Genomic DNA, 22,125 nt, shown 5'->3' with positions numbered 1-22,125 from the left:
CTCCCTCTCCTGCTCTCCCTGCTTGTGCTCTCTCTCTTTCTGACAAATAAATAAAATCTTTAAAAAAAAGTAAATACACAGTTACTGTAAAAGTCAGGACTGGGTTTTTCTGGGGGCGTAAGGAGAGCATGGAGGACAGAGGGCTGAAGGGAAGGGACACACACAGCTTCCTGGGTGCCAGCAAGGCCCTGATCACCGTCCCAAGTGATGGTTAGATGTTTGCTTTGTGATTACTTGTTAAGCTGCAGGTGTAGATTTTATTTACCTCCCTGTGTGTTATATTTCACAATAAAAGTACAAAACAGAACAAAGAGACACAAGGAAGCTTCCTCTGTACGAACATGTAAAGATTTCCAACCTATATTGTGAAGTATCAAAAGCAAGGCCCAGAACAAATGAATATATTTACAGGAAAGTGGATAAATTCCAGAAGGATAGGTAAGAAATGAAGAACAGTAGAACCAATGGGGGATGGAGGACAAAGTAGGAACCAGGTAGGTAGGTGACAAGGGAAACGTCAGTGCATAATCATTTTGGACTCTGTGAGTCCACTACTATTTCAAAATACCAAACAAGCAAATGAGTAAAATCTCTCAAAGCAGTATTCAGAAGACTCCCAGGAACATGTGTCTTCCTTAGGACAGTTTCCCACGCCTTTGAGCCGCAGGCATTATATCCTCACCCTTGGGCACCAGTGGCTCAGGAGTCAGGGTTTAGTCCTGGGCAGGGGAAAGGTTTGGGAAGGAGAACTAACGATGAGAGAGATGAACGTGGGCAGCTCTGCAGATGGGACTGGAGTCTCAGGTGCTCTGTCCCAGGCGAGCTTTAACTCCCTCTGGCGCGGGCACCGGCCAGCAGGCCAGACCACGTGGTCAGGCAGAGGACCCAGGGTCAGCCGCTCAGGTTTATACACCCGACCAGGAGCAGTAGAAACAGAATCGGGAACACTTTACCTATGAAAAGCCCATTCCTGTCCCTGTTTGGGGTTAAACTCTTTGAATTTGCTTACACATCCTCCCGCAGAAGACTCATTTACTGAGTGTTTCCTGTGTAGGTGGCAGGCCATTCATTTGGCCTTTACTCAACAAACTGTCAGTGAGTAGCTGCCATACGACATGTATTCCTCTAGACACCGGGACGATAGCTGCGAACAAAATGGGCAAAAATCTCTGTCTTCATGGAATTTGCGTTCTACTGGGAAATTTAGACGAATGAAAAATATATAACTGGTAATAAAAAATAAAGCAGGAAGATAATAGGGATGACTCCTTAAAAAGTGTTTTGAAATTTTAAATGTGTTGAACAGGTAAGATTTCCCTGAGAAGTCGGTATTTGAGCAAAACCCTAAAGGACAGGAGGAAAGGAGTTAGGCACATATTCGGGGTGGGGGGAGAGTTTCCAGGCAGAGCACACAGAGAGGACAAAGTCCTGAGGCTGGGGTTAGACCAGACTTGTGCCTGAGTGTCAGCAGGAGACTGTGCAGCTGGGGACGGGGGGCCCAGGGAGGGACCAGGGGATGACCGCACGGGTCACTAGAAGCACTTCAGCTTTCATCCTGGAACCAGAGGGGAGTCCTTGGAGAGTTGTGCATTAATTCTTTGTTTAGAATAGACAGGAAGGGGGGCAAAGAGAAATAGAAACAGGGAGAGCACCGGAGAGTCTCTTGCAAACATCCAGGCAAGAGGTGATGGTAGATTTTGAGTGTGACAGCAACGGAAGGAGTAAGAAACGGTTGGATAATGGATACATTTTGAGAGTGGAACTGAGAGATGGGATCTAGGATCTGGGCCAAAGAGCATCCACAGCTGGAGCAGCTGTTTATGGGGATGGGGAAGATGGGTGAGGAGCCAGGTTGGAGGAAGACCGGGAGTTCGGGTTTTGACAATGTTGGGTATAAAATACCTGTGGAGGAATCCGGGGTATATTCCAGGAGCTTCAAAAACCAGTCTTGAGGAGTCAGCAAAAGCTTCCAGAAGGAGGTAATGGGTAGCGTCCGAATTGAGATCCAAAGAACAAGCAGGGGATGACAAATGGAGAAAGGGGCAGGATTCGAGGGTAGCGGCCCCTGCAAAGTGGAAAAGCACGAGAGGACACGAGACAACAGCAATCTCACGGTCCCTGTGCGCCCCCGCCCCTCGGTCACGCTCTCCGGCCCGAGGACTGGGGAAGTTGCAGTGGAGGGGTTTAGAACCCGGGTTGGGTGGGCAGTTCTTTGATGGCCCCCGGTCCCCTGTGCGTGGAGTGAAGTTCCCGCGGGGCGCGCGGCGGTGTGGTTGCTGGACCCCCGCGCGCACGGGCCGCCGCTCCCGCAGCTCCGGTGGACAGACTGCCAAGAGCCTGAGCCCGCAGATGGGCCCAGAAAACGGAAGTCCGTCCAAACACAGGAACTCCTGGTCCTTGTCAAAACGGATCCAAACTTACCCAATCAGAAACGGAATTCTGGAAGTCTGGCTGCCTTTGCGGGCAAAAGAAAAGCCTCTTGGCGACTGATTTTCGACGGCAGCTGGTGGCGACCTTCCCGCCCCGAGGCCGCCGTGCTGATGCCACAGCCCCCGGCTCCTCCCCAGCGCGGGGGTCCGCGGGCCGCGCCCCGCCGCCTCCCCTGCGGCTCCTCCCCGGGGCCGCACAAGCTTCGGGGAAGCGGGCTGGGCAGCCGCGTCCTGGGCGGATCCGGAGGGCATGCACTTGGAGGAGCTGTTGGAACCACCTGCTTCTCAAGGGGACCGGGTGGAAAGAGGCTGAGAAAAGGGAGGAAGGACGAAGGAAAAAGACGCGGGGAAAGAAATGAAACCGTTTCCATATGGGAAAAACCAGTTGTGACACTGGAATTGCTATGTTAGCGAGGATGCACCCGCTCGTAAGCGGTGGCGCCGCGGCGGTCCTGAGATCGACAAGTCGAAGCCATCCTCGACTGTGAGTTTTATAAGCAGCTCCTGCTGAACTGTATCCAAACAGTTTAACTCAATCCACTTCTAGAGCTTTCATATTTAGTTAAATACGACCATAGAAAATTCGCCTTCTGAGAATCAGTCTGCCAGGGAATACAGCCCTAAGTCCCACGTTCCACCCTCCTCGGAAAAATCCCGCCCTTCTGCTGGTAACTTAAGACATTGCTGTAAACGAAGACTCATCTGACTGTGGCGCATTGTCCTGGAGTTGTGAAAACGCTCTCCTTGCGGATTCCCAGAGTGGGAACAATTGGAAATACTGAGTCAGAGATGCCTCCTTCAGTTGAGGTGGTCTCTTACGGGATTTCACTGGGGGGCCCTAAGCGGGGGGGGGGGGGGGGTAACAAATTCCACATTCACATCCATTACATCTTCCAGTGAAGGGGGTTTTCAAATTATCTATTATTTTGCACTATAAGTAGATGTAAATATAACCCAGTCCACAAGAAGTATTTTTAACATAGATTTGGGGTCACAGGAAATAAAGTCAGATTTCAATGTTTATACTTGTATTTGGTACCTAGAAGCATGGTAGGAAGATCAAGAAAGACCAGATACAAAATGATGGTATTGGGATAAAAAAAAAATGTGGGAGACATGGAATGGAAATAACGATTTCAAGGAGATAAAGATCAATGTAAAATCTTCCACAGAAGATTAAAGAAGGCGTCTCTGTCTCTGTCTCCCTCTCTCTCTCAAGGGATATTGCTAAGTGTTAAATTACTAAACTTTTTAGATTCCTTTGATACAAGTCACAAGACATTTCAGAAAAATTTGAACGTATGGAGAAAAATGCTACATGTCCAGTGAAAAACAGCCAAGTTGTCAAAATTATTTTTTTTAACTTTATTTACTTATTTGAGAGAGAGAGCATGAGAGGGGGGAGGGCCAGAGGGAGAAGCAGCCTCCCTGCTCAGGGGGGAGCCCAATGTGGGACTTGATCCCAGGACTCCAGGATCACCTGAGCCAAAGGCAATCACTTAACCAACTGAGCCACCTAGGTGCCCTGAGTTGTCAAAGTTCTTTTAGAGGTTAAGAACATTAGGGAAGTGCACAACATAGGGCCACTCACAGTCACCAGACATTTCCCCTCCTTTTTAATGACTTGCTTTTATCTTGCACCAAGAAAAAGATTGGTAGATGTTACCAAATTTGGCAGATTCTTACCATTGTTCTCCATTGGTTGCTTTTTTTTCTTCTCTTGTTTTTTTTATTATTTATTTATATTTTTATTGTTTCTTTGTTCTTCTTTGTGTCCTTTTTGGTTATTTCTTGGTGCCCAGTAAATAAGAGCTGACAGATTTCACTAAGCATTCCGTAAATATTTATTGGGAACAATCTGTTGGTTTCTTTTGTTTATTTTCCCTTTCTACAAGTGTACCCAAATGAGGATTGTTTTCTTGATGCCATTTACATTCCTTCTCTACCTACCTACAGAAAACATAAACAAGTGCTGGGTGAATTGACTATGGAGGTTAAATACCTGTTCAGTTGCCCTTCCTGAATGCAAGAATGAATCTACCACACTATTAAGCTTGATCCTATTTATGTGTATGGATAAGACAACTTTCTCAGAGCCTGGGTAGCTCAGTTGGTAGAGCATCAGACTTTTAATCTGAGGGTCCAGGGTTCAAGTCCCTGTCCAGGCAATATGGTCTTTGCTTTCCCCGGGTCTGAGGGTCCCTAGGTTTTGTCCTTCGAGGAAGGAAATTTGGGTTCCACTTTGACTTTTACCTGTTTATAGAGTGAGAAAACACCAAAGAGTCAGTTACCTTCAACCTTAACCAAAGTAGCTGAGATTTGCTATTCTCTTCCAAGCAGGAGAGGACTTTAGCGCTTTTTAATAGAGATTTCCCCAGGAGCACAGTACAAACGGCTTACAGCCCACGGAGTATAAGAAAGCTATCCCGCTAGACTAGGGTGTTCTAGAAAAGGAACTGGATATGATATTTATTGAGTAAAGTGTTCACTGTGTCAAAACCCAGGATCTTTAGATTTTCCGTCCTTCACACTCACAACTGAGCTACTTGGCAGATGGGGAGAGCTCTCTGCCAAGTCCTGGTGATGTCACATTCTAATATAAGACAAATGGTGCTGCGTTACTTGACAGATACTGCAGTAAGGTCTTAGGTGAAATACTCGTCCTCCCCAGAAACACAGGGACTCTTTGCCATTCATTTCCGCAATTCTGGCCAATTGTGAGTTGATGGTGCAGTTGACTGCTCAGTGGATTGTATTTTTCTCTAGAAACACACATTTCCCCTCCCTCTCTGTCTTAGGATTATACTTCCCATTCCCTTTGAAGATGATATGATGGTTTACATAGAAAATCCCAAGGAATCTAAAAACAAACAAAACCCTCCTAGAACAAATATGTATGTTCAGCAAAGTCACAAAATACAAGATCAAAATACAAAAATCAACTGTATTTCTAGACACTAGCAATAAACATGTGGGCACCAGAACTAAAATATAGTATCACTTACATCACTTAAAAAAATAACTTAGATGCAAATCTACCAGAACATGGACATGCTGAAAAATACAAAACTACAAAAGGCTGATGAAAGAAATCAAGGACCTAAATAAATAGAGAGATATTCTGTGTCCACTGATTGGAAGACTCGGACATGTCAAGTCTTCTCAAAGTTATATACAGGTTTAACATAATTTCTATAAAAATTCAGTGAGTTATTTTTGTAGATATGAACATGACCATTCTAAAATTTATATGGAAAGGCAAATGAGTTAGAATAACTAAAACAAATTTTGAGAAAAAGAGAAATAAAGTGGAAGAAATCACTCTTATTATTTCAAGACATTTGACAGCCACAGTAATAAAGACTGCACGTTATTGGCAGAGGGCTAGACATATAAGTCACTGAGACAGCAGAGAACCCATAAATCACCACATACAAGTACAGCTAAGCTATTTTTGACAAAAGTACAAAAGCAATTTAGTAGAGGAAGGAAAGTCTTAGTTTTTTTTTTTAAAGTAGTGTTGGAGAAATTTGATATCCTTAGGCAAAAAAAAAAAAAGCACTAATCTCAACCTAAACCTCACACTGTATTAAAAAATTAACTGGAGGGCGCCTGGGTGGCTCAGTTGGTTAAGCAACTGCCTTCGGCTCAGGTCATGATCCTGGAGTCCCAGGATCGAGTCCCGCATCAGGCTCCCTGCTCAGCAGGGAGTCTGCTTCTCCCTCTGACCCTCCCCCTTCTCATGTGCTCTCTCTCTCTCATTCTCGCTCTCTCAAATAAATAAATAAAATCTTTAAAAAAAAAATTAACTGGAAATGATAGAGATTGAAAGTAAAACATAAACGTATAAAACTTTTAGGAAAAAATAAGAAAATTTGGAGGACCTCAGGCTTGGAGACTTTTAGACATGACACCAAAAACACACCCATAAAAGATAAATTCAACCAAATGAATTTCATTAAAACTAAAAGCTTTTGCTCTGCAAAGGACCTTCCTAAGAGGATAAAAAAGTAAGTTACAGATGGGAGGAAATGTTTGCAAACCACATATCTGGCAAAAGACTCCTATCTAGAATATACAAAGAATCCTCAAAACTCAACATTAAAACAACAATCAATTAGAAAATGGGCAAAAGACATGAAGAGACATTTCACCAGAGGATATACAAATGGCACATGAAAAGATGTTCAATATCACTAGTTGTGTAGGAAATGTGAATTAAGACCATGATGAGGTATCACTGCACGTCTGTTAGAAGAGTTAAAGGAACAAATTTTATCTGACGCTGCCTTTGGCTGGCAAGGACACAGAGACACTCCATCTGTCACCCATGGCTGATGGGAATGGGAGATGGGAAAGCAGTTTGGCAGTTTCTTAAAGAAACGACACATAACACTCACTATACAATCCAGGAATTCCATTCCCAGGCATCTATCCCAGAACAATGAAAACTTAGGTCCACACAAAAACCGTACACTATTCTTCAGAGAAGCCTTATTTGTAATTGCCCAAACCGGAAACAACCATCGGGTTTCTCAGTGGGTGATTGCTTAAACCAATTGTGGTACATCTATTCTATGGAATACAGCTCAGCAGTAAAAAACATGAATGAACTACCGATACATGCAATAATTTATTTTTTTAAGATTTTATTTATTTATTTGACAGAGAGATAGAGAGAGAGCACAAGTAGGCAGAGTGTCAGGCAGAGGGAGAGGGAGAAAAGAAATAGGCTCTCCACTGAGCAGGAAGCAGGACGCCCGGGATCATGACCTGAGCCGAGGGCAGCCGCTCAATCGACTGAGCCACCCAGGCGCCCCGATACATGCAATAATTTAGATAGATCTCACGGGCACTGTGCTAGATGAAAAAAAGCCAATCTTAAAAGGTCACATACTTTTTGATCTCACATATATGTCAGTCTCAAAATGACATTACAGAGATGAAAAACAGATTGGTGGGACCAGGAGTTAAGGATGGTGGGGAGTGGCGGGTGGGCATAAGTATAGAGAGAGCACGAGAGAGATCTTTGTGGTAATGCAATGGTTCTGTATCTTGGTTGCAGCGGTGGTGACACAAATCTACACATACAACAAAATAACAGAATGATAGAACTATACACACACACAGCAACGGAAGGTGAGAATCACTCATCCTAGGAAAAATGTAAGGGGAACTTAATATCCAAGTATCTTTGAGGTATTCACAGAAAATGGAGGGCAGGTGGCATCTCTCCAAAGCCTTTGGATTTATTTGTCCTGCCATTTGAACAAAAGCCTGACGAAGGTGTGGGGGGTGGGGGTAAATCCTATAGAGATATGAGGTAAGAATTCTTCACGTAGAGGGAACCACCAGAACAATAGGTTGGATGCAAGAATCCTTCAGCAGATGACGGGGAAAAGAAACCACCTCACAAATGTAGGACAGAGGTGGGAAAACCTGAATCACAGAGGACTTCTCTAGAATGTGTAATATTCCTTCACCCACTGCAGGAATAAACACACAGGGAGGCACACGGAATATAGAAGCTGAGAGAGTTAACGTGCTCACTGTGCAATTCCAAAAAGAAAAGCTGGGGGAACTGGAACCTTTTCCTTAACTCTTTGACTGCTGGTCCCACCCTCAGGAAAAGGTCACTGTCTTCCACTCCGTTATCTGGCCCCAGAGAGAAAAGCCATTTCTAATACCATTATCTAGGTGACAGTGTTTTTCAGTCCATCTTGTGTCTCAGAAGTGAATGAGCCTAGTCAATATTTTTTAAAAAAAACCAAGACTGGTATTTTAAGAAATGAAATAGAATATAATAGGAATAGGAAATATCAGAATAAATCCCAAGTAGTAAAATATTGTTTGGTGGAGTTCGGTTTTTCTCTCTCTCTAGATAGATAAATTCAGTTAGATATACTCTCTATATAGACACATATTTGTTTGCATACTGTATTGAGTTGTGATTTAAAATGTATTTCTGATTCCAGGTTGCAGTCAGAAATTTTCAAGAAAACTGCTTTTTGGGAGAATACAAGCATCTTTTGAAGATGGCAGCATCTCCTTGGGATGACGACGATCTAGGAGGCTAAAAGCCCGAAAGGAATCATCACGTTTCACTTTTCTCGGATGTAGAGTATCCCTGGGGGGCTTAAGAGGAACAGGTAGCCTGCGGTCTGGTTCCTGTCTCTGGGCTCCTTCCTCCCTCACGTGAAGTCTGGGAAAACAAATCTGAAATTCAAGACCACCCTTGTCCTGAGGAAATCTCGGCCGAACGGAAACTCCATCCCACCTGGACTGCCTTAAGAAGGCTCGAATCAAAGGCCGTTTGAAGTAAGAGAGTGTCCCTGGAAGCGAGGGAAACCTGAAATGGGCCGGAAGGTGACTAGCGGTATTTCTCCGTCGGTCTCCGCGAGGGGACACTGGTGTCAGGGAGTTGCCGAGGCCGCGGCCCGAGCTGCAGGAGCGGGGCGAGCAAGGGGTGCGCACCCCCGCTCTGCCCCGGGAAGGGCTGTGCGCAACCTTCCCCGCCCGCCGGGTTGTGCTGTGCGCGCCCCAGCTCTGCCCGCGGAGGGCCGCCCTCCCCCTCCCCCGCCGGCCCCCGCCGGGTTGTGCTGTGCGCGCCCGGGCAAGGACCGCGGGCTCCCCGGCTCTGCCCCGGGAAGGACCGCGTGCGCACCAGCTCTGACCAGGGAAGGGCCGTGCGCAACCTCCGCCGGCTGGGTTGTGCTGTGCGCGCCCCAGCTCTGCCCGCGGAGGGCCGCCCTCCCCCTCCCCCGCCGGCCCCCGCCGGGTTGTGCTGTGCGCGCCCGGGCAAGGACCGCGGGCTCCCCGGCTCTGCCCCGGGCAAGGACCGCGGGCTCCCCGGCTCTGCCCCGGGAAGGACCGCGTGCGCACCAGCTCTGACCAGGGAAGGGCCGTGCGCAACCTCCGCGGGCTGGGTTGTGCGGTGCGCGGCCCGGCTCTGTCTCGGGAAGGGCTTTGCGCGCGGCGGGGAATGGGAGAAGGATCCTGGGCTGGGCGGGCCGCTGCGCTCGCCACTCCTCCGCAGAGGTAAACAGTGCTGAGGCCGCTCTTTCGGTGTAGATGCGGACGGGGAAACGGAGTAAGGGGAGATACCGGCGTGCGAGCCCCGGCCTAGCCGTGTGATCGAGCGAGCTCATGAACGCGCGTCATCTAGAAGCTGACATTAGTAAAGATACGAGGTTTACCGCTGTGCACCCGGGCCCTAGGACCTGGCGTCCTCGGAGAGGCAGCGACAAACGGGGGCTGGTGTTCGGGGCCGTCCTAACAAGGTGTGTTTGGAAGCCCCTATCTTTATTAGTTTCTCATTTTTAGTTCCTCTGTGTGTGTGTCACAACGCCTCCAAACGAGATCCAGTCGAAATTGTGGCCGCCATGTAATCATTTGAGCAGTAAGTTGGGTTTATTCTCCCTTTCCCGGGCGCATTGTGAAAATCCTTGTGAAAATCTGCGCCCTTGCAAGCAAATAAACTTTTTAATCCAAACGATCGTCTTTGAGACTTTTGGAGACAGAACAAGCGCGGCGGTCAGCAGGATTCCTCTCACTAATGGTGGTTCAGGGTCCGCTCCGGATCCTCATATTCCGCCCGAAAAGGCTCCACCGGGTTTTGCTGGGCGCGCTCTTCCTCAGCTCTCTGAGCAAAGAGCGGCTCCAGAAAAACAAATAAAATTAAGGGGAAAAAAAAAAATTCCCGAGCTTGGACGCTCTTTTGGCAGGTTGGAAAAGGGCAGCCCCGGAAGGGTCGGCCCTTAGCCACCTGGTCGTGGGAGAGCTACTCCGAAAAACCCATCAGAAGGGAAGGAATTAAGAAAAAAGAAGGATCATTTTCTCAGCGTGGAAAAGGTGATCTTAATCATTAATAGACACAGGAGAAAAACGCAGCCAACAAGCAGAGTGGCGCAGCGGGAGCGTGCTGGGCCCATAACCCAGAGGTCGATGGATCGAAACCATCCTCTGCTAGGAAGCTTTTATGCTTGCTTTCCTCTTGCTAAGTTTTACTCATTAAGCTAACGAGCCCAAAAGCCTAAACTAGTTTTTAGATCTTTCATGTCCTCCTTTAATTTGGATTCCTCTTCCCCAGCCTTCTTTGAAATCATGCTGTCTCCCAGTAGACAATTCTCAAAAGCTTCCACCTACCTGAAGTTCGGGGAATTGTAAAATCCCTTCCAGCCAGGGTGCCCAATAAAAGAGCAATTGGAAATATTCCTTCAGTTGAGGTGGTCTTATATGCTGTAGGGGATTTCATGGAGGAGGTGACAAACTCCAATTTACTTCTGTTGCATATTCCAGTAAAGGGGTTTTCAAATTTATTATCTGCTTGTGATGTTTTGTTTGCATTGCATACTACTAGTAATGAAAATATAACTCAAACTAAAAGAATTCATTATAACACAGATTTGTGGTCCCATCAAACAGCAAAATCTCAGATTTCAATATTTACACTTATATTTGGTGCAAACTAGTACAGCAGCATGATCAAAGGACTTTAAGTAAACATACATTATACTGGCATAAAACTCATTCAAGGAGCAAGAGAATCAATATAAAATTTCCAACTGTCATAGAAGGGCATGCTTTTCTATTTTTTCCAGGGGATGTTGGCAGGTATTCAATCACTATGGTTTTTAGATTCCATTTGGTACAATAAAGGAGTGTGATGCTACACTTCAAAAAATACTTAAAAGTTTACAATATACCAGTCATTACAGTCTCTGTGCGTATCTGATGAAAAATGTTAGGTAATGGTTATAAAAGCATATGAGGGTGTTCCAAACTGGTAAAAAAAAAAAAATTGTTTAGAAGGTAAAATCATCCCCAAACTAGTGAAGTTCAGGGCACGAAGTGGGGGGGGGGGGGGGTCGTATTTGCTGGGACATTCCCTTCCCTATGAATTGTTGATTTTTTTTTTACATCAATAAATATTTGGCAAAACACAGTAATTCCAACTATTGCTCTCCACTGATTGCTTTCCACTTTTCCTGCTTTGTCATTAGTTTTGTTTTTCTTAGTCATCAAAAGGTGGCCCGTGAGCATATTAAGTATTAGTAAGTATTTATGGAAGACAATCAGTTGGTTCCACTTTTCGAGTCCCACTCTTACAAACCGAACGTAAATAAATAAGGATTATTGTGTTGATGCTATTTACACCCCTTCTATCTAAGCCAGTATGGTTTGTTTGTTTTTAAAGATTTTATTTATTTATTTGACAGGGAGAGAGAATAGGCAGAGAGGCAGGCAGAAGGAGAGGGAGAAGCAGACTCCCCTCTGAGCAGGGAGCCGGATACGGGACTCGATCCCAGGACCCTGGGATCATGACCTGAGCCCAAGGCAGCCACTTAACCCACTGAGCCACCCAGGTGCCCTGCTAGTATGCTTTGTTAGACATAGTACAAACATAACAAGTAACAGCTCCCCAGTGAACACCAAGTAGCACTCAGAATACGTGACTACACTTCTGTTCAGTGAATTGGCCCCATGGACTTGGAACTATTTCTTCAGCTGTCTTCCCTGAGTCCAAGAGTGTATCTACAATACTAATCAACAGCAGTGATGTTCGCTAAAACCATCTGTGTAGACAAATAAAAGCTACTTCCTGGGGCCTATGTGGCTTGGCTGGTGGAGCAAGAGACATTAATTCTAGAGTCAAGGGTCCAAAGCCTCCTGCAGGGGTGACAGCATTTTTTCCTTTGGTGCACAGTTTCCTTTCTTTGTTCTTCAAGGGACGGATCCAAGGAACTATACCAGAGTTACCTTACATACACCTAGATATGATTTAAATGTTATATTTTGAGACCTCTGGGGCCTCTTGGGAAATGGTGAGTGTGTTTTGCATATGGAAGAGACGTAGACCCTTGGTGGCCAGAGGCCAGGCTCTGGAGGCAGCCTCTAAGGTAACCTCAAGTGATCTTTACCTCTTGATATTCATGCCCTTGCATAGCTCCCCACGTCACTGTATCAGGGCTGGTCTTTTGTGACCGAACTAACGTGATGGATCTGGCTCTCTGGGAAGGCAGTTGCTAAGTCATGGCAGCCCTATGAAGACGCCCCCCAGGGGGAGGAAGGGAGTCTTCCTGCCTGCACCTACTGAGCACATGGCTCGGGATCCTCCAGCCACAGGCAAACGTTCAGATGACTCGAGCTCCAGCTGTCGTCTTGTTTGCAACCTCATGAGAGACCCTGAGCTGCAACTACCCAGGTAAGACACTCCTAAATCTCTGACCTATAGATACCACAAGATAATAAATCGCTGTCTTTTTTTTTTTAAGCCACTGAATTTGGAGTTACTTGTTACAGTAATAGATGAGTAATACAAACCTCAAACTAAGTTTATGACTTAGGGCTCCCTGAACTCCTCAGGAAATGCATCTAGGATGCCTCTCTACTTAGAGGTCCACTGTGGGGCTCTGGCTTCTCAGCAGTGGGGATGTTTTCCATTTCTTTTACTCCACAGCTTTCCTAACGGACAAGATCATTGTTTCCTGCATTCACTGGGAGTGAGGGTTGAGTTTTCTCTCCAGGTCATCATTAATCTGAGTATATACCGGGGGGGGGGGGGGCACGTGATAATATAGGGTTTTCTCCATTTTGAGCAGATTCCAATGACTTCGCTTTGCCTCAGTGTAGAAGTTGCTAAAATAGAAGCACAATTTTGCGTCTACGAGTAAGTGCTCTAGAGAGCAAAAGCAAGGGGGTGCTATCATGCTGTGGTGTGTTCTCTTTTCCTTCTAGATCTTTTTTCTACGTGTCCCTCAAGTCTCTTTAATGTTATTAATGGTCATCTTCTAAAATGAACTCCTTTCTTTTCTTTTTTAAATTTATTTAAGTCATCTCTACACCCAACATGGGGCTTGAACTCATGACCCCAAGATCAAGAGCCACATGCTCTTCCAACTGAGCCAGCCAGGCACCCCTCTAGAGTAACTCTTAAAGAATTGATTTATAACATACATACTGACTTATAACATCCTTAAACTTTTAAAGAATGGATTTATAACTTTTTGAAGCACACAAATCATAAGGATGTAGGTCAATAAATTTTCACACAGAAAACAAGCAAGTAAGCTCCATCTAGTTCAAGAAATGAGGTATTGCCAGCACCTCAGAGACAACCACTGTCTACCTGTCAGTCACTTTTCCCTGAAAAGTAACCATCATCCTAACTTCTTTTTGTCTTGTTGGGTAGGCCCCGTGCATGGAGCCCAACGCAGGGTTTGAACTCATGACCCTGAATTTGATTTCTAACCATGTAGTTACATTTTTTAATTTGTACTACATCAGAATTTTTTACAGATAAAATTTTCTGTTTTTAGAATTTATATGTACGTTATATTGTATGTATTCATCTACAATGTGCTCTTTTATTCTTGATGAGACTTTCATAGATTGACTCTAAATGGATTAATAGTTCCCAAATTTTTATCTAGGGGTAATCAGGACTACTGTCTATACTCATAAGGATTCTAAAACCATGCTCCCCTGCAATTAAAATAATTTTTATCAAGTATTTTTTAGATGCAATAGAAATCTCCATTATGAGCAAGGGGAAATGATCATATCTGAAATGGCACAGGTAGATCGGGAAACTCTATTATCATATTTAATCAGCACCAAGGCAAGATGAAAGAAAACTAGTGATGGTTCTCCAGCATCAGGTTTTTCTCATATACAGAATTCATATGAATGGAAAGACCCAAGTTAGTCCCATAGAAGAAAACAAAGCAGCTCACTAGCAAGAGGATAGTACGGGTGGCTTTTGTCTCGGGAAAAGATTGTGGAGAGAGGCTGGGACTGTGGATATGATGGGTGTCTTGTGATGCCTGAAGAGGACGATCACCATGTGGAAACCGGTCCAAATCATGAAGAACAAAAAGAAGGAATCTAGCATAAACACGACACTTTGAAATAACACTGCATAATGGTTATGTGAACCGTCTTGTTTGATAGAACATCAGACAATACATGAGTCCAACCTCAGCGGAACTGTCGGTGGCAGGAGTGCTTATGATCACGCACGTGTTCATTAGCACACTGCTTATCCAGGAATAAATCAACAAGGGCAGAATGTGTGTGAAGATTCTGGGCTTGAGCCATGCCCACTTGGAATGAGCAGGACTGATAACAATGGCCTGAGATGTACTTAGCAGCGAAGAAGTGCAAATACAAGCACCCAGTGTCACTCTAAAAATGTATAGCACTGCTTTACAACCAATATCCTCCAAAATATTTCTAATTCCAAAGGATGTCACTATATATGGGATGCCCCTGAGGATAGCTGTGATTAACACTGGCCAAAGTGAGGTGAATGTGAATCATATCTAAGGGCTTTTTCTGATGAGGTTGAATGAATAAGATATACATATATATAATGAATGGCAATAAGTTGTCCATGAACCCAATGCCAATTTGGACAATCCTGTCATGTTTAGGAACTTGCAGTGATTCATTATTACCTGAATGATGGCTTCTGCCCAAGACCTTCCTCCTGAGTTCCAGAACTACTGACCCCATACACACACTCACACACATTTCCCAAACTCTACTCATGATTTAATACTCCAAATTTGTTGCTCCTCTCTCAGGCAGCAGCATTCATTGAGTTTAGAGCTGAAAGTAGTAACATTTTAATATTTTCTACAACTTTCACTTCCCTAGTCAAAGAAATGTCATACTGATTCTATTCCCCACATGTAAGCACTATATCCCCCCTTCCCTGGCTCATTCTTCCACATTTATTTTTTTAAAAGATTTTGTTTATTTGAGACACAGAGAGAGAGCACAAGTGGAGGGGAGAAGCAGACTCCCCGCTGAGCAGGGAGCCCAACATGGGGCTCCATCCGAGGACCCTGAGATCATGACCTGAGCCAAAGGCAGACCCTTAACTGGCTGAGCCACCCAGGTGCCCCGTCCCCATTTATTTTTTAATTCATGCCTCGAAAATCTCTTTTGTGGTGTACTGAGATGCATTTATAATTCGTTCAATTTTCTTGTTCAACTTTGCCATTCAACTCATCTACTATGTGGAAAATAATTATGTTTGATTGTGTCATATCCTTGCTTAAAACTAATCCAGAATAACACGAAAAAGGGGTGGGGAGAGAAAAACAAGTAACAACGGGGACAAATAGAAAAACCGCAAGATGGTAGACTTAAATCCACCTAAATTACAAATTACATAAATCAAATATAAGTAGGCTAACCATAACAATTTAAAAGCTGAATGTTGTCAGACAGGATTAAAAAAAAAAAAAAAAAAGCAAGAGTCAATTATAACCTGCCTGCAAGAAATGTTCTTTACAGATAAACAGGCAGGAGTGACATCATGGAAATGTCAGAGTTGGGGGCTCCGAATATCCCTTCCTCCACGGTAGCAACCACGGAGTTGGCAACAACGAACAGAATCAACGTTCTTGGAAGTCCGAGATCTAGCAGAAAACTTACAGGAACCAGGGGCGTGCTTAATGAGAAAAAGAGGACTTGATTTTGGTAAGAAAGTCTTATGGCCCTTCTGCCTACCCACCTACCATCCAGCCGTCCCTAGCTCCGTGGTGGCCGTGGAGACCGCGATCTCTAGTCCTGGAGTGGCTGGTTGAAATGAAGGGGAAGGCAATACAGACAGCGTGCTTAAAATAAAGTTTGTGGTCTTGTGTTGTGACCTCGTTCTGTGGTTCTGCGAGAGAACGGTGCGGAGACCTTTGTTTGCAACCAACCCCTCAAGATGGAGCACCACTCTGGATGGCATCTGTTGAAAGCATTTAAAAAATACACACTAGCTAAGGCTGCTTGGAGAAAGCGATGGCCCACGGGACACGCAGAGGACAGATCCTAAAACCTAAGGAGGAGGGGACCGAAGAGGGGCATTCCCAGGGACAGAGCTCTGAGGGGCCACCACATGAGGGGGGTGGTTAATTTTATGTGCTATCTTGCCGAGGCTGTCTGTATCCAGGTGTTTGGTCAAACGCCAGTCTGGATATTACTTGAAGGTATTATTAGATGAGATTAATATTTAAATCAGTAATTTTGAGCAAACCAGAATACCCTACATAATGTGGTGGGTGTCACCCAATCAGTAAAGAAATTCTGCCTCCAGCCTGCCTTGGGACCAGAACTGTAAGATCTGCTCTTCCCTGGGTCTCCAGCCCAGTGGGCGGCCGGCCAGTCCCCACAACGGGGTGAGCCAATTCCTTCAAATCTCTCCCTGTGTCTCTCTCTCTGTCTCTGTCTCTCTCTCCACATCCCGTTTGTTCTGTTTCTCTGGCGGACCCTGACTTACCCTACAAAGACAAGCTTAGGATGAACAAAGTAACAAAATAATATGAAAACAGGGGTGTGTCAAACAGCAAAAGGTCTGCATTAAGGTGGTCTAAAACATGAAAGACAAGTATCGAAAACAAAGAAAAATTAAGTCAAGAGGCAAGGAGTAAAGATATAGAATTAAAAAAGAATACCTGAATTCCTAGACAAATATATATAGCTAAATAGTAAAAATTTACAGATGAAAAGCATTATTAAAATAAAACTGGAAATCTTGTTTAACACACAAGGATTAAAAAGTAATATAAAACATTTAATAAGAGGATGAGCATACATAAAGAGGGAGAAGAAGAAATTGAGGAGGGTGAGTGGAAAGAGTAAAAATGAAGAAAGAGAAAAAAAAAATGAAACATGTAAATCCGTGAAGGAAAAGTGTAAAATAAGAAATAGACAGGGCGCCTGGGTGGCTCAGTCGGTCAAGCGTCTGCCTTCGGCTCAGGTCGTGACCCCAGGGTCCTGGGATCGAGTCCCGCATCGGGCTCCCTGCTCCGCAGGGAGCCTGCTTCTCCCTCTGCCTCTCTCTGTCTCTCGTGAATAAATAAATAAAATCATAAAAAATAAAATAAAATCTTATAAAAAAAAGAAATAGACTCTATAGTAATGGGAGAAATGATGCTCAAAAACAATACAGCATGAGGAAAAAGGAGAATGCTGGAATTTTAAGAATTATGTGTAAAAATGTTTTTAAAGGATATCGGAGGGAAGAAGGATAAAAGCTCCACACACCCACTTGTGAAATCAGGGAGAAGCCGAAGCACGGATGGGATGCCAGAGATCTACTTACAGGAAAAAGGAGGACAGCTCTGTACGTAAGTGGCTGTAAAAACGCATAAAGAAAATACATAAAATATCTGGAAGGTATGCAAAACACCTTAAATGAGAAATAAATGGGTACAGAATAAAGTTGAGTAGAATAGAAGGCAGAGGAAAACAAGAGAAGTTATAACAGAAGGCAGGAGGTGACCCAGGAAAGGAGACTGAGAATCAGATCTTTTAAGAAAGTCACTTAGTGTATGAAGTACAGAGAGGAGAAAGAGCAGAAGAATGAAAGTATTAGAGGGATGTAATGAATGGAATTAAGTAAAGCTTGAGCAAAATGATTAATGCCAAAATAGACCTAAAACGTGAGAAGATAGGGCGCCTGGCTGGCTCAGCTTGTGAAGCCTGCAACTCTTGATCTCAGGGTTGGGAGTTCAAGCCCATGCTGGGTGTGGCAGAGATGACTTAAAATAAATAAAAAATAAAAAAGAGAATATTATTTTTAATAAATGAGTAAGATAAAAAATAAAATACAAGGTGAGAGGAATTTTAAAAAGAAATAATGTAAAAGTGGAAAATGAAACTTGAGTATATTTAAACACAGCAAGTGCACTATGAGGATAAGAGATTACTGAAGTACTTAATACATGTTTAGCACTTATTCTGTATAAAGCAATGTCTTAATGCTTTACAGATACTTAATTTATTTAATTCTCACAAAATCCATGAGATATGTACAATATTTCTTCCTAATTTACAGGCGAAGACCCGAAGAGATTGAGTAACCAGCCCAGAGCCTCCCTGCTAATATGTTGCAGGAACTGAACTGACCCCAGGCAGTCAGCCTCTCACATCCGTCCATCCTGCTAACCACTGCTTGGGGAAGGAAGTAGCAGAAAAGAAAAAGAGAAATAAAGGAAGGGAGAAAAAATAAAGAGAAAACAAAAAGACCAAGAGTCAGTGTTTGGTAACCAAAATTAGTAAGAGGTAACACTGAAATAGCAGGAGAAAAATGTGTGGCTAAAGTACATTAATTTGGGAAAGGACCGAATTGATGAGGGTTGTGCTGGCTAATAAATTTGCAGGGCGCCACGCACGATGAAAACACAGGGCCTCTCGTGAAAAAGTAATAGGAATTTCGAGATGATGACAGCAAAAGCAATCAGTGAAACACAGGGCTGTCCCCATGAAGCTGGCCCTAAAGAAGAATAAGAAAAGCTTTCAGGAGCCTTAAGCCTCCCTCAAATTCTCAGAGCAGAAGGCTTTGAAGAATACTCAACCAGAGGTTTCCGCTGCCCGTAAATGCAGGCAGGGTGGGCCCAGACTGCACAGCCCACTTAAGGGAGAAGGCTGGTCTTCGTTTGGACTTGTCATCCTCAGTGAACGTGTCTCTGCAGAGAGTGGATTGCCCTGATGTGTCCAGAGAAGCCACAAATCGCTCTCCAGATACCACGTCCTCCTGGCGAATTTAATATAGTCATCAATTAAAATCGCGAACTTAACACCCGGGCGCGCCTTTCAGCACAAATGATGCATATCCTACTGTATTCTCCGGGGCTGCAGGACTATGACCTGGGAGATGAGTCAGCCGTGAACTTCACTCAGCTGACAGAAAGTGCAACTTTGCTCTTTCGTGGGCCTTCCTGCAGCTTCCCAGGGAATTTTTCTCCCTTGAACACTGCCGTGATAGCAAAACATTTCGAGTGGGTTTGTATTTCTGAAGTTGTCTTAAAAAGGAAGCTGAAATGCTTTAAGTTTTTTTTCCCCGTGAGCTAGCCCCCAAATTTTAATAGAATCCCTAGTACCTGTATTAGTTAATATGTACAAGACGCTTTAAGATTTAAAATTTTTTGCTGTATTTTAATTGCTTTCAACAACATAAGATTTAATATGATACAGTATATTTCACTGTGAAAATGTGAACGCATACAAGTATACGCATATTCAACAATGCAATATATAGAAATAAAACAAATACACAGATTTGCACAACATGGCTTTTACACAATCAAACACCGTCAGTAGCTTTAAAGCCTCTGCTATCTCCCTCCTCAAGGTCACCTTTTCTTTCTACCCAGAGGCATTACTATTCTGGGTTTATCATTCTTCCCCCTCCCTCACTCCTATCTCAACCACCTTCACCCTCCCTCTCCCCTAGGTCTGCCTTCTGGGCTCTACCATCCTCCCCTCCCGAAGCGCCAGACTGACTATCTGTCATCTTCCTAGGCAGCACCCCTCCCTGGTCTCTCTCTACATGGCCCACCCAGCACCACCTCAACGTCAATCTTGTTCCTCTGGAAGAATTTCCAGCCACTATGTGGATTACATCCACATCCCTCACCCCCACTGCCTTGCCACCCAATAGTAGTGGACATAGTAGCAACCCCTGATTGGTTCTTTAAACATATTTGCTGGCAGCTTCCTCAGAACCAATCCGAGTTCACCCCAAGGCCCTGGGCCTAGATCCTGGGGAAGGCTAGGTTATGCAGAAGGGCAGATGGGTAAATTAAGCTACACTAAACTGCTTGTCAATTTTGTGGACTAAAACTGTTAAAAATTGCCATCATTTCTTGCCTACCTGATAATGTCCTGAATGTGTGCATTACCTGCTTAAATAACAAAATAATTAGCTACCCAGGATTTACATATTATGGCACTATTTTACAAATTGCAAAGCAATTTGAACAGGAGTGAGCATGGAGTCCAAGCTCCAAGACACTGAAAATTTATTTTAATTGTTTAAATTAGCAGACTTTATTTTTTAATAACAGTTTTAGATCTACAGAAAAACTGAACAGAAAGTACAGGAACTTTCCATATACTTTCTCCTCCCCACACCTCCACTCGTAGTTCCCCTCTTAGCAACATCTTGCATTGGTGTGGGACATTTGTTACAACAGATGAATCAATATTGATACATTCTTATTAACTAAAGTCCACAGTTTACATTAGGGTTCACTCTTTTGTTGTATACTCTATGGGTTTTGCCAAATTCATAATGTCATGTATCCCCCATTATAGTTTCATATAGAATAAAATACCCCATGGTCCCCCTCCCCAAAACCTCTGATCTTTTTACTCTCTAGAGTTTCATGTTTTCCAGAATGTCATATAGCTGAAATCACACAGCTTTTTCAGACTGGTTTTGTTCAGGTAGCAATCAATACAGATTTGAGGTTCCTCCCTGTTTTTTCATGACTTGATAGCTCATTTCTGTTTAGTGCTAAGTAATATTCCATTGTATGAATGTGCCACAATTTATCATATTCCTCTATTGAAGTGCTTCCTGGTTGCCTCCAATTCCTGGCAATTATAAATAAAGCTTCTATAAACATTCATGGGCAGGTTTTTGTGTGGACAAAACTTTTCAGCTCATTTAGGTAACTACCTAGCAGTGTGAGTGCCAGAGGGCATGGTAAGACTATGTTTTGTTGTGTAAGAAACTGCCGAACTGTCTTCCAAAGTGGCTGCACCATTTTGCATTCCCACCACCAGTGAATGAGAGTTCCTGTTGCTGCACATCCTGACTTTTGGTGTCACCAGTGTCCTGGATTATAGCCACTCTAACGTGCGTGTGTCCCGGTATCTCACTGATGCTTGATTTCGCAATTCTCTCATGATGTATGATGTCGGGCATTGTTACACATGCATATTTGCCATCCCTATATCTTCCATGGTGACTTACCTATTCAGATCCTTTGCCCATTTCTAAACTAGGTTTTTGAAAAAACTCATTGTGAGTTTTGGCAGCTTTATGTATATTTTGGATACCAGTCCTTTATCAGATAGGTTTTGCAAATATTTTCTCTCAGTCTGTGGCTTGTCTTTCCATTCTCTTAACAATGTCTTTGGCAGAGTGGACGTTTCTAATTTTAACGAAATCCAATTGATCAATTTTTTCTTCCAACACCAAGATTTTTATGCTCTGTGTCTCCTTACCCGGCAGGGACTTCTAACTCAGGACTACTATTGTCAAGCCATCATGCATAAAGGATGCTCAAAGTAATCTTCCGTTCTCCCCTCTCATTCTCCCAGCACCCCAGCCAGGTGGTACTCAAGGATCAAAGTCCACATCCCTACTTAGGCCTCGTTGCCTGGATTCCTGAACTCTTCCGCTGGCCTCCTTCTTGACTCCTGGCTCCAGACACTGAATTCAAATACATCTTCCTTGCAACCAACTTTTTTTTTCCTTTTTAATCTTTCTTTTTAAAAATGGAAATAGTTTGATTTTTTTTTTAATGAGATAGAACCTTGTAGAAAATATGAAACAGTGCAGGAAAACCAAAAAGAATTCCATGCAAACCCACTCCAGTACCACACCAGAGATAACCATTAGGTTACTTTGGTCAATATTCTCCCTTCCTCTCTGACCACGTCTCTATCTAAAAATCTATAGCTACATTTTCACACAAGTAAAGCCTAGAATTTAAAACCGTAGGAGGTTAAGAAGAAGCCTTATCTATCATGGACAGAGACAAACAATATATAAAGGTCTGCCTTATCTTTGCTGGAACGACCCAGGCCTCGGGGCGCCCAACAGCGGGGGCGAGAGCAGCCTCGGGTAGCACAAGACTTCGATCCTTTCCTTTGTCCAGAAATCGCTGCCTCTCGGGTCTTC

General features: G+C 43.9%; 2 non-coding genes across 2 annotated transcripts; both read left to right on the top strand.

Moving 5' to 3' along the window:
- Positions 1-4,524: 4,524 nt before the first annotated feature.
- TRNAK-UUU lies at positions 4,525-4,597 on the top strand. Its single transcript has one exon. It is a non-coding gene; the product is annotated as a tRNA-Lys (tRNA).
- A 5,728-nt stretch (positions 4,598-10,325) lies between these two features.
- Positions 10,326-10,397, top strand: TRNAM-CAU. Its single transcript has one exon. It is a non-coding gene; the product is annotated as a tRNA-Met (tRNA).
- Positions 10,398-22,125: the final 11,728 nt, after the last annotated feature.

The sequence above is a fragment of the Zalophus californianus genome, chromosome 7 (assembly GCF_009762305.2).
Source record: "Zalophus californianus isolate mZalCal1 chromosome 7, mZalCal1.pri.v2, whole genome shotgun sequence".
In the NCBI taxonomy this organism is placed as follows: domain Eukaryota; kingdom Metazoa; phylum Chordata; class Mammalia; order Carnivora; family Otariidae; genus Zalophus; species Zalophus californianus.
The sequence above is the reverse complement of the archived record's forward strand: the minus strand, read 5'-3'. Positions and strand labels throughout refer to the sequence as shown.